This window comes from Nilaparvata lugens, chromosome 13 (assembly GCF_014356525.2).
Source record: "Nilaparvata lugens isolate BPH chromosome 13, ASM1435652v1, whole genome shotgun sequence".
In the NCBI taxonomy this organism is placed as follows: Eukaryota; Metazoa; Arthropoda; class Insecta; order Hemiptera; family Delphacidae; genus Nilaparvata; species Nilaparvata lugens.
Genome location: NC_052516.1, coordinates 25,711,025 through 25,727,123, shown reverse-complemented (window position 1 = coordinate 25,727,123; position 16,099 = coordinate 25,711,025). Strand labels below are relative to the sequence as shown.

At 33.9% G+C, this 16,099-nt stretch overlaps 1 long non-coding RNA gene across 2 annotated transcripts; it reads right to left on the bottom strand.

Annotated features, from left to right (window-relative positions):
* Window positions 1-476: 476 nt before the first annotated feature.
* LOC111045621 lies at window positions 477-13,813 on the bottom strand. 2 transcript variants are annotated; one of them, XR_005572799.1, is made up of 6 exons: window positions 13,660-13,813; window positions 9,464-9,553; window positions 8,037-8,151; window positions 6,933-7,003; window positions 4,478-4,609; window positions 477-501 (listed from the first exon to the last, which is right to left on the bottom strand). It is a non-coding gene; the product is annotated as an uncharacterized LOC111045621 (long non-coding RNA). The 2 variants fall into 2 exon arrangements; XR_005572800.1 differs by lacking the exon at window positions 13,660-13,813 and adding an exon at window positions 11,161-11,651.
* Window positions 13,814-16,099: the final 2,286 nt, after the last annotated feature.

The window sequence follows — 16,099 nt, the reverse complement described above, 5'->3', positions numbered from 1 at the left end:
GGACCTGCTCCGAGCATCGGAAGTCTCTGGGAGTCTTTGGGAGAATAGTGGGTGTGATAAGAGTGGCAGCTTCTTCTACAGAAAACCATTCAATTATACAGAAGTTAATGGAACATTATTTTATAAGAGGTCTCAGTCTTCTGGCTGTTGTATCTAAACAGAATTATCAATGCACCAATACGGTACTGACTTTGTTCATAGTTTATGAACAGTTTTTATGAATATTTTTTCACTTGTTAAATATTAATAATCCATTCAAATAAAACATAAAGCAAATGACGAGAAAAATCTAATACTGAATCAAATATATAAAAAAGTTCTGGAGAAAATGTCTGGAGTATAAGAACATAATTATATAAGTAATAAGTGACATCATCAATTATAAAAGGAACCAAATAGTCCTGTTAGAACATTAAAAATTCTGTTAGGTTAACACCATTCCTTCCCTGGAGATCATCTGGGAAGATGAGTATATCTTCAACCCAAGACAGCATCAATAACCTACAAACACAAAAAATAATTAAATTTTTCAAAATATTCGAACAGGAAGCTATGAGAAAATTTAGCGATAATAGAATAGAGTATAGTGGGATTCAACATTCATTTTATGAAGTCAGCGTTTGATTAACAATGGTTTGCTATCCTTGTCCATCATTGGACAAAGACAGCTTTTCTAGCTCCGCATTGTTGCCAGTTCGTTTTTTGACAATGAAGAAACATGATGAACTACAAGAACAGTCAATCTCTTGAGAACAGAAACAAACAAACATTGTGGAAATAAAACTTTTGAACAATATAAGTGTTAAATAACTACACAATGAATACAATCTTAATTCAATAGCAAAACATTTGAAAGGTGAATGAATAAACATTTCATTTTACGTTATACTATTATTGATCATTGATCCTAACCAGTGATTTTGGAATAAAAATTTCATTAGGCTATTGAGTTTGAAAACGTATTTGTTTTGAAAAAACTGGAGTAATAAATTATTGTTATTATTATTATTATTATTATTATTAATATGTTGAATATGACATTGAATAATAACATTCAGATTGGAATATAAATTCCAAGGCAATCCTTGTATTATTTTGCTTGAACATTTTTAGGTTATGTTACAGTCCTAAAATGAGGTTAGTTTCTTACTCATTTTGTAATAAAATTGTATCAGAAAAATATATTACAAAATGAACTTGCAAACTATAAATTATGAATTTAGATGGACTAATCCAAATAATTTAGGTATTCCAAGATATCTATTTGGCTTTTTATCTACTCTAAAACAATAACTGAATTGTGTTTGCTCAGTTAAGTCTAGAACTTGAATTTAAACCCTACCCCAGTCGAGGGTTTAAAATCACGTTGTTTTAAGTCCTGGACTTGACGATTTTTGATAAATCCTTGACTCAGAAAGAGGCGAGAATCTAATTCAAGTCCTGGACTTATAAGCCCTTCACTCAGAAAGCGAAATTATAAACTCCAGGGTCTAACATGATCTTTAAACTCCAGAGTCTATTAAAGTCCTCAACTACATTAATGCTCTGACTCAGAAAGCCAATTTTCTGACTCCACAGTTTAAAGCCAGTTAAAGTCTAGAACTTAGCTAAATCCCGAGCTTGGAAACCGGCCCATAGACTTTTCAATGATCGAATATATTTTTATAAATAAGATCGAATACTTTTTAATAAATTATATTACTACATTGCTATAAAACGATCTGGCAGCATTGCAGAGCTAGAAAAGGATAGCGCTATCTGCTTTGTGGAATGATAGACAATGATAGCAACACCAACATTATTCAAATACTGTCTTTATAACGTGGACCTCACTATAGAACAAGAACAACCACAACATTATATATAGTATCAGCATAATAGTGTATCACCATGATTTGATTTATTCGCTATCTGCTTTGTCCAAGGATAGCAACACCAATCTTAATCAAATACTGCCATTATGACGTGGACCTCACTATTGCAAGTAGTACAGAGTGGGGCAGAGCCGATTGACTAGTTTGGAAGGGTTAAGGCAGGGACACATATAACCGCACCGAGCCCGTGCCGAGGTACGGCCGAGCTACGTCCGCGACACGGTGATGATGGTAGGAGAGCACACATATCCGTGCGACAGCCGAGCGGCAGCAGTGTCTCAGTTCTGTAGTGCTACTGTGCTCTGATTTCTGAATGTGTTAAACTATTGTTAATAATATAACACTATTAAAGCTTGTTACATCCGATTTGAATACATATTTTTCAATTTTAAACTAATTACCTGTAGACACAGAAGATGAGAATCATAGTGCTGGTATATATTTCGGTGCATAACAATACCACAATCATTCATGTATCGGAAATATATAGCAGCAATAAAATTGTTATCTTCTGCCATAATATGTATCTTAACGTAATTAGTTTCAAATTCAATATTTAAGACACAGTCACGGGCTCCTTCTTGTATACTTTTTTTGTTTATTTTATTATTTATTATATTATGTATATTATAACTTTGGCTCAAGTTATTTGGTTCTACTTTTACTTTTGATTCAACTTATTTTTCCGTTCAAACATATTTCTCATCACTTTGATGACCATTATAGCTTCTCTCCCTGAGATCCAACCCATTAATACAAGGTAATTGATTCAATGTTAGTTGAATTCAACAAGTAGCCCTATCTAAGTTGTTAATTAACTTATTCAAGGCCTGCAGTGTGTGTTTTAGTTCTATTTCTAGAATTTTTCTTTTATTTGTGATTAATTTATTGACTGTAATTGATTATTTTGATTCTAATATGTATATTGACAAAGCAGAAATTCTCTACATACTGTAAAAATGTGATGTAAAGAATGTAATTGCTAATAAAGAATTTGAATTTGAACTGGAAAATTCCGTATCTCTTCAATAAGTTTTTCACTCACTATGTTAAACGAGCCGTACAGTCACCATCAAAAAGTAAACTGGACTAGTCGGTGACGGCTCGGGCAACTAACACGATGACAGTGCTGACGCGGTGCGGTAGTATGTGTCCCTACACGTTTCAAAGCATTAATTATTGCTTTCTCACTCGGCCGTACCGCGGCGCGGGATCGGTGCGGTTATGTGTGTCCCGGCCATTATAAGTAATGAAGGGTTGAACTTGGAAAAAAATTCTTCAATGTTTTCAATTAAGTTTGAAATGTAGTTTTTATTGTTAATTTTTGAAAATTATATCAGTTGAATGGCGGCCATCAGCAGCAATAGACTGATGTAGCGTATTTTTGAAGTTTTAAAACACATTTTGGCACACTTCGATTGGTGAGGCCTGGATCTATTAGATCTGATTCGCTCCAAGGTGTGTGGGCGTTTGAAAACTTTATTTTTGAGGTAACCCCATAGAAAAAGACCGCATATTTATGCTTAAATCGATTGAGCGTGCTTACCAATCGCAGTGCCAAAACTGCACAAAGTTTGGTTTTAAAACTTCAAAAATACGCTACATCAGTGTATTATTTCTGCTGATGGCCGCCATTAAACTGATATAATTTTCAAAAATTTACAATAAAAACTAAATTTCATACTGAATTGAAGATTTTGAACATTGAAGATTTTTTTCAAGTTGAACCGTTCATTACTTATAAGCCTTCCGAACTTGTCAATCGGCTCTGTCCCACTCTTTATAAATATCGGGTCTGTGGTCCATATTACATTAGGGCAGCAGTGAGACACAAGGTATCAGAGTATAAAGCATGGCTGGGAAACCAGTCGGAATCTAGAACCTGGTGACAGAACACCATACGATCAGGTGCTTGGTAACCCACTGGTGTCCTAAAGTAATATATATCCGAGTGCCGGTGGCACAAAAGCCAGTTAAATTTCAACCGTGATTAATTTCACGAGAACCAATCAGAGAAGCCGTTTTTTCTTGAAGGCCTTCTCTGATTATTTCTCGTGAAATTAATCACGGTTAAAATTCAACCGGCTTTTGTGCAACCGGGCCTAAGGCTTGTATTACATTAGGACACCAGTGGGTCACCAGAGTACAACCAATGCAAAGCCAGCGAGACACCAGGATTAATGGCCGGGCTGGTGACCCTATATAGTGAGGTCCAACTTATAATGACATTGGAGAGATAGGCGACAGGGTTGCCGATTCTCTGTCTTGCCACTGCCTTCTATAGAGGATAACTGATATCTGATATGATATCAACTATTCATTCTTGTTGAAAATAATCAATTATATTCTATTCGTCAAGAAAATATATTATTAAATGATAAAATAAAAAATTCATAATTGATATAGAATATTTTACTAATAAATTATATTTTCTACCTTGTTAAAAACGATCTGGCAACGTTGCGGAGCTAGTAAAGGATAGCGCCATCTGCTTTGACGAATGAATGATAGACAAGGATAGCAGCACCAATGTTAATCGAATTCTGTCATTATAACGTGGACCTCACTATAGTAGAATAGCTAATAATATTGTAGACACTGACCTGATAATGCAGCGTCCGCTCCATCTCATCTCTCACTCTAGCAACAGCAACCAAATGACAATCCTCCACCATGCAACCGCTCAGAACTCACTTCGCTCGCTGTGCTGTTCTACTCTCCTCTCACTCTGCTCACTGCAAACAAAAATCAGCCACGTTATGATCCAGTTGGGTAATTAACATAAATTAAAATCCAGATGAAAACAATCATAATAGTCAACTACACATTGTAATCAATCTTCGTATCTTTATAAGATTAAGTTTTGGACTGACAAGTTTTTATTAAATTTCGTTATTGTAATTTATATTCAGTAAATAAATGAAAAAAGTAACATTGAAGTGGATGACAATGTTTTGTATATCATTGAATACATAAATCAATTGACAAAATAAATAAATACAGTAAATACAGGGTGATACAGAACAACGGGAACTTTTAAAAACACCATAAAACATTAGTGGGAAGGGCAAAAATGATTTTATTCAAACTAATGTGAAGTTCAAAATTGACATTATTTGAGAATTATTTATAACATCTATCACTTTTTGACAATTACTTCTTTAAGATGGCTTCCTCCTGAACGAATACACTCATGCAATCTGTGTTGACGATTCCTCATTGATCGCTGCAACATCTCATCTGGGATATTGCGGATTTCATTTTGAATTATGTTTTAATTTTTAATTAATTCGAAATTATTGATCAAATTGTGAGCGAAATCCACTCTGCACGGCATTCAATGGCAACTGTGCGAGAGAGTATTGTTTAGTAATCTCACGATTAGGTTGCGTTTCCTGGTCCCATGATTTGTCCACCTACGATTTTCTGTTTGTGGACCTGTCTCAAATCAAACGTTTTCACAACAACTTGACCAATAACTGTGGTTGAATCATAACAGACAATTCAAAATGAAATTAACAATATTCCAACTGAAATGTTGCAGCAATCGTTCAGGAATCTCAACACACATTTCAAGAGTGTATTCGTGCAGGAAGAAGCCATCTTGAAGAAGTTATTGTCAAAAAGTGATGGATGTTACTAATAATTCTCAAATGGCAAGTCTTGAACTCCACATTAGTTTGAATAAAATCATTTTCGCCCTTCCCACTAATGTTTTATGGCGTTTTTAAAAGTTCCCATTATTCTGTGTCAACGTTATATTGTCAGTAAATGACACATACATCACACAGGTCGTCCTATTCTCTGCACACAGCCAAGTTGGATGAATCGTACTGTAGTTTCTACTGCACAATAATGCTATAATATGAATGAATTATCTTCAAGACATGAAAAAACCAATTATCACATAGCAATCATCTACAAACATCAGGTCATAATATTATAAGAGTAGTTATGCATCAATAATTAATGAATCATATCGATCAATTTTATCGGCTTTATATTCAAGTTAATACCAATCCTTAAAATTTGTTATTTTAAGGCTGTTCGATACACCTTTTTTACTATTTAAATTGGATAATCTTCTAATTGTTAAGATCATTATAAGAGTGAGAAAAAGTGGCAACTGAAATTTTTAAGTGGTCTAATAAGAGAGTTATGGGTTGTTGAAGTGCTAAACACCGTTTTCTTTCCAGATCATAAACGGTTTCGAATTTTCCATTGGAGTTTTTTTAATACATTCAGAATATCATTGGCTTTGTTCTAATATGCGTTTTTCGCGATTAATTCCAAAATAAACAAGTTATCGAATTTACAAAAAAAATGTTACTTTTTTATTCATGAACGACATGGGGAATAAAATGTTTTAGTTTGGAAAGATACATTTTTTGAATTTTTAAGAGAAGTTCTAATAATATAGTCGAAACCGTTTATGATCTGGAAAGAAACCGGTGTTTAGCACTTCAACAACCCATAACTCGCTTATTAGACCACTTAAAAATTTCAGTTGCCACTTTTTCTCACTCTTATATGATCTTAACAATTAGAAGATTATCCAATTTAAATACAATTATTGTATTAAAAAAAGATTATCCAATTTAAATAAAAATAAAAAGGTGTACCAAACAGCCTCAAGTAATGATTCAAACATAGTAAACCATACTGTTCACTTTCTCAAGTTGATACCAATCCTTGAAATTTGTAATTGTAAGTAATTTTTCAAATATAGTAAACAATACTATTCACTTTCTAGTTTAGGTCTAATTGTATTTACATCAAAATTAAAATGACTACAAAGTTGAAACATTTTGAGAAAAATAAAATATGAGTGTTAAAGTAGTTCTTTCAATTTTCAACTTAAAAGTACGATTTTCAATTTCTATGTAGATAGTACAACATAATATTAATGAAGCCTACATACATAGAACGGTTTATTCAAACATTAGACAATAAAAATAAGTCTTATATAAACAAATTTAGGTGAAATTTTCAATGAATTTTGTACAAACAATATTTTCAAAATATAAATAAAATGCACTAGATTGTGATGTAGCCTACCTGAATGGAACTAGTCTCGAGCTTCGTCCCACAGTGGTGAGATGGACCACCTCATCAACTACTCGTTCTACCTGAAAACATCGACCAACTACATTAGAAATGAATAATTACTAAGACACAAATCAAGACAAGACTGCATTCTTCATCAACTCAGAATATTTGTATTTGAAACTGAAAAAAATTACAGAGACAGAGTAGAGGTTCTCTACTATATTTCTCCACAGTGAACATGTTATTAATAAGTGAATAATATATAAACGTAAATTGGTATTGCTTTTGTTGATGGGGAGTCCCTTGCGGGAAGGTCCCACCGCCTGAAATATATAACTGAGCCGTCAATGGGCCTTACGACTGTCATACTTCAGTTGGGACCGTTCCGGCTTATTATTAGTTGATAATAAGTTGTTATTGACATAAAATCATAAAATGATAGTCACATAAACCTTTAAAATTTGGACATAGCTTGAAAATTTTGACTGGATTTTTCGAAACTGTGTTAGAAATAGTAAGGGCTGTGCCTGTTTTTCTTACATATGTTTGTAATTAAATGAAATGAATGGATAAACACCATCAGAATGTTAAATATATACTACAACAGAAAGCATGGATATCTCACTAATGTCATGATCATATCTTAATCATGTATTCAAGCACCAAGGCTGGGTTGCACAAAAGCCGGTTGAATTTTAATTGTTAATTATTTCAGAAAGCCTTTTCTGATTGGTTTTCATTAAATTAATCACGATTAAAATTTAACCGGCTTTTGCGCAACGGGGCTTGAGAATTGCACAACTTCTAGAAAAGGACCACAGGCTGAACAATGTATTGAATACAAGCGCACCATCTACAGTACACATTTGCTAAAAGCCGGAAATCCTGAGCTTATTAGAAATTTCAAATTCAATAGAATAACTTTGAAAGATTCAGCCCGCTTGCACGAAAGTCTGTTAAATTTTAATGTTGATTGAATGCCACTTGAACCAATCAGACAAGTCTTCTCTTCAGAGAAGCCTTTTCCAATTGGTTTTTGTGGCATTTAAATGCTTGTTAAAATTGAACTGACTTTAGTGCAACCGGGCCACAGAGGCATGTGACAAGACTCACCTGTCATGCCCTACTTGGAGGCTTCGGGCGATGACAGAAGGGTGGAGTGACGTCAGGATGCCCGCCCAGCTCACATCAGCATCCAGGCATCCACCTCCTCCAATCTCATTCATATCTACAACAAATAATAAAATGCTTTAAATTTATAGATCTCTTTTTCAATTATGTAAGATTTTTACAACATCTATATTGTATTCAAAAAATTCTATAAAACCTATCATAATCAGCCTCATACAAATACGAGTTCATGCCTTAAAATAGAAATACAAGTTGGCTAAATTTCATGTAAACCAATCCGATTGTCTTATCTAGTCTACTTTTTCTTTGCTGAAGTGATGCCCACATGACCACCAGGCTTGCGTGGGTAATGAGAGATGAGTCAACCTACAGCTCAATGTGGGCTCCGAACCACTAGGAAGCGATTCAATCATATTTAAAGGAGTCAGCTCTTCCAGTGGTCACCCTTACAACGGGAGTAGCAGACGCATGTATCTTATCCTATCGAGACATTTTTCAACTTCAACACACAATCTTAGGTTCAATTCTTAGCGACGACTGTAACCGCGCTGTATTAACGGCTCTACTCTATTACTATATTTTATTGTACTCTACACATGTGGACTACAGCCAACAATAATATAAATTAAAAGACTACAACTGTTACTACAGAGTCGTCGCTTAGGAATTGGAATTTGACCTTAACTAGCATTTTAAAAGTAAGTACTAGCAAGTCAACTAGACTTCCCTCTAGCATTAGGGCTATGAAACAGGCTGAAAAAAACGTTTTACTGTTGATATTTTTGAAAGTTTTCGATTTGGATATCTTTAGTTATAAAAATTAAAAAAGTTTTAGAAATGTTTCATCTGATGATTACTTTTCGATGATTACTTTTACCTAAACCGAAACATAGACACTGTGAAGAAATTTATTCCATTAAGGGCCGTTTGCACAGTCAAAGCTTGAACGAAATTAAATCAGCTGATGGCTTAAACTCAAAATGAAACACATTATAACAAACGAGACTTGATACGGATTTAATCCAGTTTAAACTATGACTGTGCAAACGGCACTTAGGAATAAGGATTTTATTCAGTATAAAATGCATAATATTCAATATGTTCAACATACAGCCAAGCGCATCATCACACGTTTTATCAAGTAACGATCTGGAAGACCTTAGCGCTCTAATGCCACGGCTACACTCTCGCCGAGTCGCTCGCCAAATGTCCAACGTCTCCGATTGACATAAACCGGAGCGAAGGTGGGCCGAGCGATGGCATAGTAGTCATCCACACTCTCGCGTTCGTCGCCATTCGTACAAACTCGGCGAGAATGGAGCGCCGGCATAAAACTATTTCTATCTTGAAAAACGTAGATTACTTTAAAAAATACTTAAGTAAAATTGAGTAGTGGTCAAGAGCCATACTTGAAAGCTGTGGTCCATGACAGGAGTGAATCCAAGCTACAAACTCCAACATTTCGAGTTCTCATTACAAACAAACTGATCTCTTCATTCCTACAACATAGAATATGAGAAAACATTAAAATTTTGGAAAATTCATCATCAAATTTAAATTGAGCTTCCGAAGAATCCTAAAAAATGTGTGAAAAATGTATACTAGATTCATGAAATCTGAATAACATTTATTTGGATATGTATCATACATTTATTAATTCAGAATGTATCAATGAATTATTAAAAGATATTCTAGAAATAACCCTCCCAGCAAATCTAACTATTAGGATAGGATAGAATAGAAAGTTTAATTGTAACCGCTTCTAAGGTCTTCAGAAGCATTAGGTGGGCCGTCCACTAGAACCGTTTTTGTCCGAACTAGCATCGGCCGAAAACTACCGAACGGGACCAAACAATCCCCCAACAAAGAAAGGAATAGATGCTCGTCCATTGCGACAGGTTCGTACGGCCGTGCACGGCCAATCAATTTTTTGATCCGAATTGAATGGGATTTCCCGGCTCTATCCGGCCGAACTATCTAGTTGAGCTGATTGTTTATTAAATTTTCAAAATCTCAATATAATCATTGTTTATGATTCAATTTTGGTGGCTGTGATAGTAGTTAATTCAATAATTGACAACCAGCCAACTATTGAACTGGACTGACGTTAAACGGTTCCAATGGACGACCGTATTCGGCCGAATTAACGTCCGATCCAACGGCCGAACGGATTGGTTAAATACGGTTCCAGTGGACGGTTACCCTTAGCTTCGTTACAATATACAACAAATGTCACACACAATACAATAATTGAAAAGATACTATTCTAAAAGAACAACAATATCATGAAATATTAATATCAAATTATGGGAATATCCAAATAAATAACAAAGAGAGAGATAAAACAGAAATATTCAAATATAAGATATTCTTGAATTGAGATACAATGCAGTCACACAAATAAAAACAAACAAACAATAATAAAAAAATAGCAGTAGGCCTAGTTGTTACAGTATGTACTTTTAATGTACCTCAACATAATATTAATAATTTTACAAAGTCCTAGCCAGTTCATAGAACTCCTGAAAAGTGTAAATGGGGTTACTGATTAGGAATATGCTTAGCCTCCGCTTGAAAACTTGATTTTGCAAACCTCTAAATTGTTTAGAGAGCGAATTAAAAAGTTTCACACCAATAAATAGAAATGTTTTTGCGTGCTAGCATACTCGTAGCGGTTGGTGATCAAGTTGTCCCTGCCTCTAGTTTAATGTTCATGGGATATTCCCTTCTCAACAAAGTTATTGAAGTTTTCCTTCACATAGGTCAGACATTTATTAGGTAAGCCAAGTAACCAATAGGAAAGAAATAAGAAAGCTATCGATTCAATAGTATTCAAATAAAATATTATATATGTTCACCAATTGAATACTTCTCACATTAGTTAATCATGAAATATTCATAATTTATTAACGAGAAAAGAAATAAACTCTATCTTATAACGAAGTCTGCTTATAGGGCCCATAATGTAGTGGCAAGCAAAAACCTGTAATCTATAGCTCTTCTGGAAATTATCCTAAAATTTACTATGGATATTTAGATAATTTGAATTTGAATTACGGGATGAACTAATAGATAAAAATAATATTCTAGTATAATCCGATCTCACCTTGTTTGATATCAAAATGTATTCTGCTATGCTAAGTCGGTTCCAAATACCATGAACTTATTATAAGCACAATCGTTACAAATCACATTTTACAACCGATAAACTTTAGAATAGAACCACATTTCACCATATTCTAGCACTGAATTGAGAATTGTATTGTTAAATTCGACTAAAATGAGCACATGTTAAAAGACCAGCTTATCGCCACAAACCGACATATTTTATGTAGAATAATGGAGATGAAAGATTTTGTGTTCAAGACTATCTTTTCTACGAGAACCAATCACAGAAGTCGTCTTTTCAATAGAGAGAAATCGCCTTCTCTCATTGGTTCCCGAGAATTTAATGGCTCTTGTACAACCGGGCCCGGCCCTACCAATGCGAAACTATTCAAAACCCATTTACAGAAATCACTTCAATTAAACCATAAGTTATAGCTAGAAAATCTTTAAAACCGCCACAAAACAACATACAAACTAATGAAATTGGTTAATATCAGGGGAAATATTCAATTCAATACGAAAAACAACTCGAGTAGGTAAGGCACAACCCCCACCACAACCACTACTGACACAAGTCACGTAGCCCTCGTTATCAAAAAGATAGGACAACCGGACTTGTCAAAAATCAAATATGGCTGCCTCCTTTCCATCATTATATTAAATTCCAAATTATGAGAAAATAAATAAACTCAAGACCTAAGACTGAAAAAGGCGATAGATGTACTACAATTTAAGAGAAAACGCAATTTGTATATTAGAGGAAATAAATTTCAATTAATGTGAAACAATAAGGGAAAACGTTATTTGAGTGAGATATAATTGGTTGAGTTACGACTTATAACTAAAGAACTCATACTATTTTAAACACAAAAATAACAGCAAGTACAAGAAACACGATGAAATGACAGAAATTGCAATGGGAAAAGATATAACTAAATAATCTTACCTTGAAAAATGAGTGTTTTCAAACGTTCAGTCGCTGTTTTTAATGATAAAGAGCTCCACTTCAATACTCAACCCTTTTTGGTTCATAAATAATTGTAAATAATACTATAATTGATCAATTGAAATCACTAAATAACGACTAAATTCATTCTTTTATCCGACAACATTTAACAAGTCGATTGGCTCCAACACGAACTGGTCAAATTAAAGGATTGAAGGTGAATGAAAAAGACAAAGGAGAAGCAAGAGCGGGTTTGGGTTCGAGACTCACCCCATAGGCCCAGTTGGAATTAATCACTATTAAAATTTAACCGGCTTTTGTGCAACCGGCACGTAGTAACTTACATTCAAACTGCAATAATAGAAATCTCAAAAAATCGGACCTAAAACTTGCTGAAAAATCTTCAAGTCTGTTAAAATAGCTTTCTACATAGTAAAACTTGTTAAATATCAGCCAAACTATTGAATTCAATTAAAAACATTCCAACCTCGCAACCCCCATCACAGCACGTTAATAGGGTCAAGTAAACTCCCAACACGTCCTTATTTACTTCACAATCAACAGAATTTTGACAAATTTAACCAGAAATATCGTCTTCAAAGTTATTGAAATCTATAACTAAGCTCCAAAGCAAATATAAATTATTAATATCTCAATATTAAGATTGACAATTCACAGCAATTCAATCATCATCACTATCATTGTCATCAACTGATTTGAAATAGAAAATATGGCTGCCTCCATGGTTTCATAATTACAAATTATTAATTATGAAAATATAAATCAACTCACTATATGAGATTCAAACAGGAAGTAACAACAAAATTTGATGAGAAAATACCTCTTCCATCTCTAATTTTCCCTCAATTTATTGAATATTAATTTAGGCCCACTACAAAATATTGTCATTTCTAACAGAAAAATTGTTCCAATAAATTCCATAAGATTGGATGCCCTTCTGAGCTAAGATACAAGTAGGTATTGTATCTTAATATCTAATATTATAAGAAGATAATATCCTCTTATAATATCCAACTCCCGGCTGACAGTTTGACAGTATGACAGTTTTTGGGCCCGTTGACGGCTTAAATGATATATTTAGGCAAGGTGGAACTTTCATTAGGTAATCCCTACCAATGAAAGCCATACGAATATTATTATTATAAGAAGTATCTAAATAAACTTCTTTACTAAATTTGAATGGTAACAAAGTACAACGAGTTATGATCAACATGTAAATTGACACCTACCTTGGATTACGACCATGGGACAAGAACAAATATGATTTGATCAACTGAAAATCATATCTTCAATTTAGACAACACTGTGAGGCCAGCCCTTTAATTAGCATATTTACTTATCTTTACTAGTATCGGTTTTGACTCTAAATCTAAATAATGGAAATCAAATTACTTCAATAAATAATATCAAATCTATTCGAAGTTGAAGCATTTCAACAATATAATTTTTAGAAATTGGGGAATTGGCAAAATATCAAATCTACATTGGTTTCTAGGTTTCGTAAACAAGACTTCAATTAAAATGACTTACGGTGCTTCAATAATATAGCTGCCAGAATGATGATATTTTGTTAAGCTCCAAATTGAGTACTTTAATTCACACGAGAAAAAGTTAATTATTAAAAAGAAAAATCTACACCACTGCACAGCACTTGCAAACAGTCTTCTTAAAGTTCAACTTTCAAAATCTGTCATCCATCAAACAATGAAGAAATAATCAAGTAGTGTGCTCTTCCAAAGATACAGTGACTCTATAAATGTATCAACAATCAACATATTATGATACAGTGACTCTATCAAAAGATACAGTCAGCAAAGCGTGTGTTTTCTTTGCTGACCACTTGGTAGCAGCACTATAGTGAGGTCCACGTTACAATGGCAAGGGATAAAGATAGAAGAATAGTGATGCCGATTCTCTGCATTAATTAATTATATTCCTACACTGTGAAAAACATAATAATTGGCATCGTTGTGGACCACCTAGAAAAGGATAGAACCACTGGCTTTGTCGAATGATAGGCAAGGATCAATGACAGACAAAACCAAAGTTGATCAAATACTGTCATTATAACGTGGACCTCACTATAGTACTGCTACCAAGTGGTCAGCAAAGAAAACACACGCTCTGCTGACTGTATCTATAGTAAGGTCCACGTTATAATGGCAGTGGATAAAAATATTAGCGATGCCGATTCTCTGCATTAATATTAATTATATTTCTACACTGTCAAAAACATAATTGGCATCGTTGTGGACCTAGAAAAGGATAGTACCACCAGCTTTGTCGAATGATAGACAAGGATAGCAAAACCAAAGATCATCAAATACTGTCATTATAACGTGGACCTCACTATAGTCAAAAACTTTCAAACGACCATCTCTCTCGAGGAAATTAAAATAAATTGCGCAAGCACTATTACGCAAAAGAAAATAAGGTACCTCATAAGTGAGATATCTCAAACGTGCGAGTATTTCAACTTTAATGCAGTGGGTGAAATGTTAATATTGCAACAAGTGTCAACTCAGCGGTTCCACACTATCAACAGAGGGGATAAAGATAGGGTACGCACTTTTGCTATATCTATAGTGAGGTCCACGTTATAATGACAGTATTTGATCAACTTTGGTTTTGCTATCCTTGTCTATTATTTGACAAAGCCGGTTGTACTATCCTTTTCTAGGTCCACAACGATGTCAATTATGTTTTTGACAGTGTAGAAATATAATTAATTGATGCAGAGAATCGGCATCGCTATTCTCCTAGTCTATCTTTATCCACTGTCATTATAACGTGGACCTCACTTTAGTCCAAATTAAGCTGCGTTAAGTCAAGTTACTGCATCAAGTCAAAAATTGTGTTACAGACACCCCCTTCAAATTTCATTGTCAAATAATCAATTGTTGCAGCATTAAACATTTTACCCACTACATTAAAGTTTGCTATAACAATGAAACGAAAACTTGGAATAGTAAAATAATATATTATTTCAAAGAGAATTTAATGCTCTACAAACCTACGATACAAACCTATTCGATTGTTAGATCAATTGTTGGAGAGTTATAAGCCCTGAAAGAGCAAATAATTGGATAGAAGCATGTTATATTAACAAGTACACACCTTCAAGAGCGAATATCTCGGGGACTATTGGGAATATCACAAAATTCCACTAAACTGAAAGTGTAGAGAATTTATCAAGCTTCATTTTGGAAAAGTTATGTCGGTTCAACGCATTGTTCTCAAGATATGAGCGTGGAAGCAAAAAGCTGAAAAATACAACTTTTAAACCACCCTCATCCCCTTAGCAGATGAGTTAGGAATGGGGACTTTTGATATGTTCTCCTCCTATCTAGTCTCAACACAGCTGCAAAGTCAAAATTGTGTTCAAAACATTCCCTCCAAATTCCTTTGTCAATTGGTCTGTTGTTGCAAAACTGGAGTTTTCACACTCAACAATAAAGCTGCTGCAACAGTTGTAGGGAAATGCGTAAAAGTGTAAAAATACACATCAAATTGAAGAGAATTTAATGCTCTATAAGCTCATAATGCATGGATTTTCCCCATCGATTTTTGAAAAGTTATAAGAGCAAAAAAAAATTGGAAGCAAACGTGTTTTTTTCAAAAATGTCACACCTTTAAGACCGGATATCTCGAAAAATAGAGAAGATATAGAAAGTTATAAGATGAATATTGTAGGAAATTATGTAAGCTTGTGTGTTTGTATATAACAGTTATGTTCGTAAGATATGTAATCATGTGTCAGCGCATAAAGTCTGTCTGTGTAACAATTGCCAAATGATAGCATCAGCTTCTTTAAATGAATGGAAAAATTACAGAAATAGCATGCAAATATAACTCCAGCTGACTAATAAATGATAAACAGACAGAAAACGACTTTGGGCTTTAGTAAGTCAAAAGTGGGAACTTCGCTAACGCTTGTTCAATAAATCGGAAATTAAAAAAAAATGTTTAC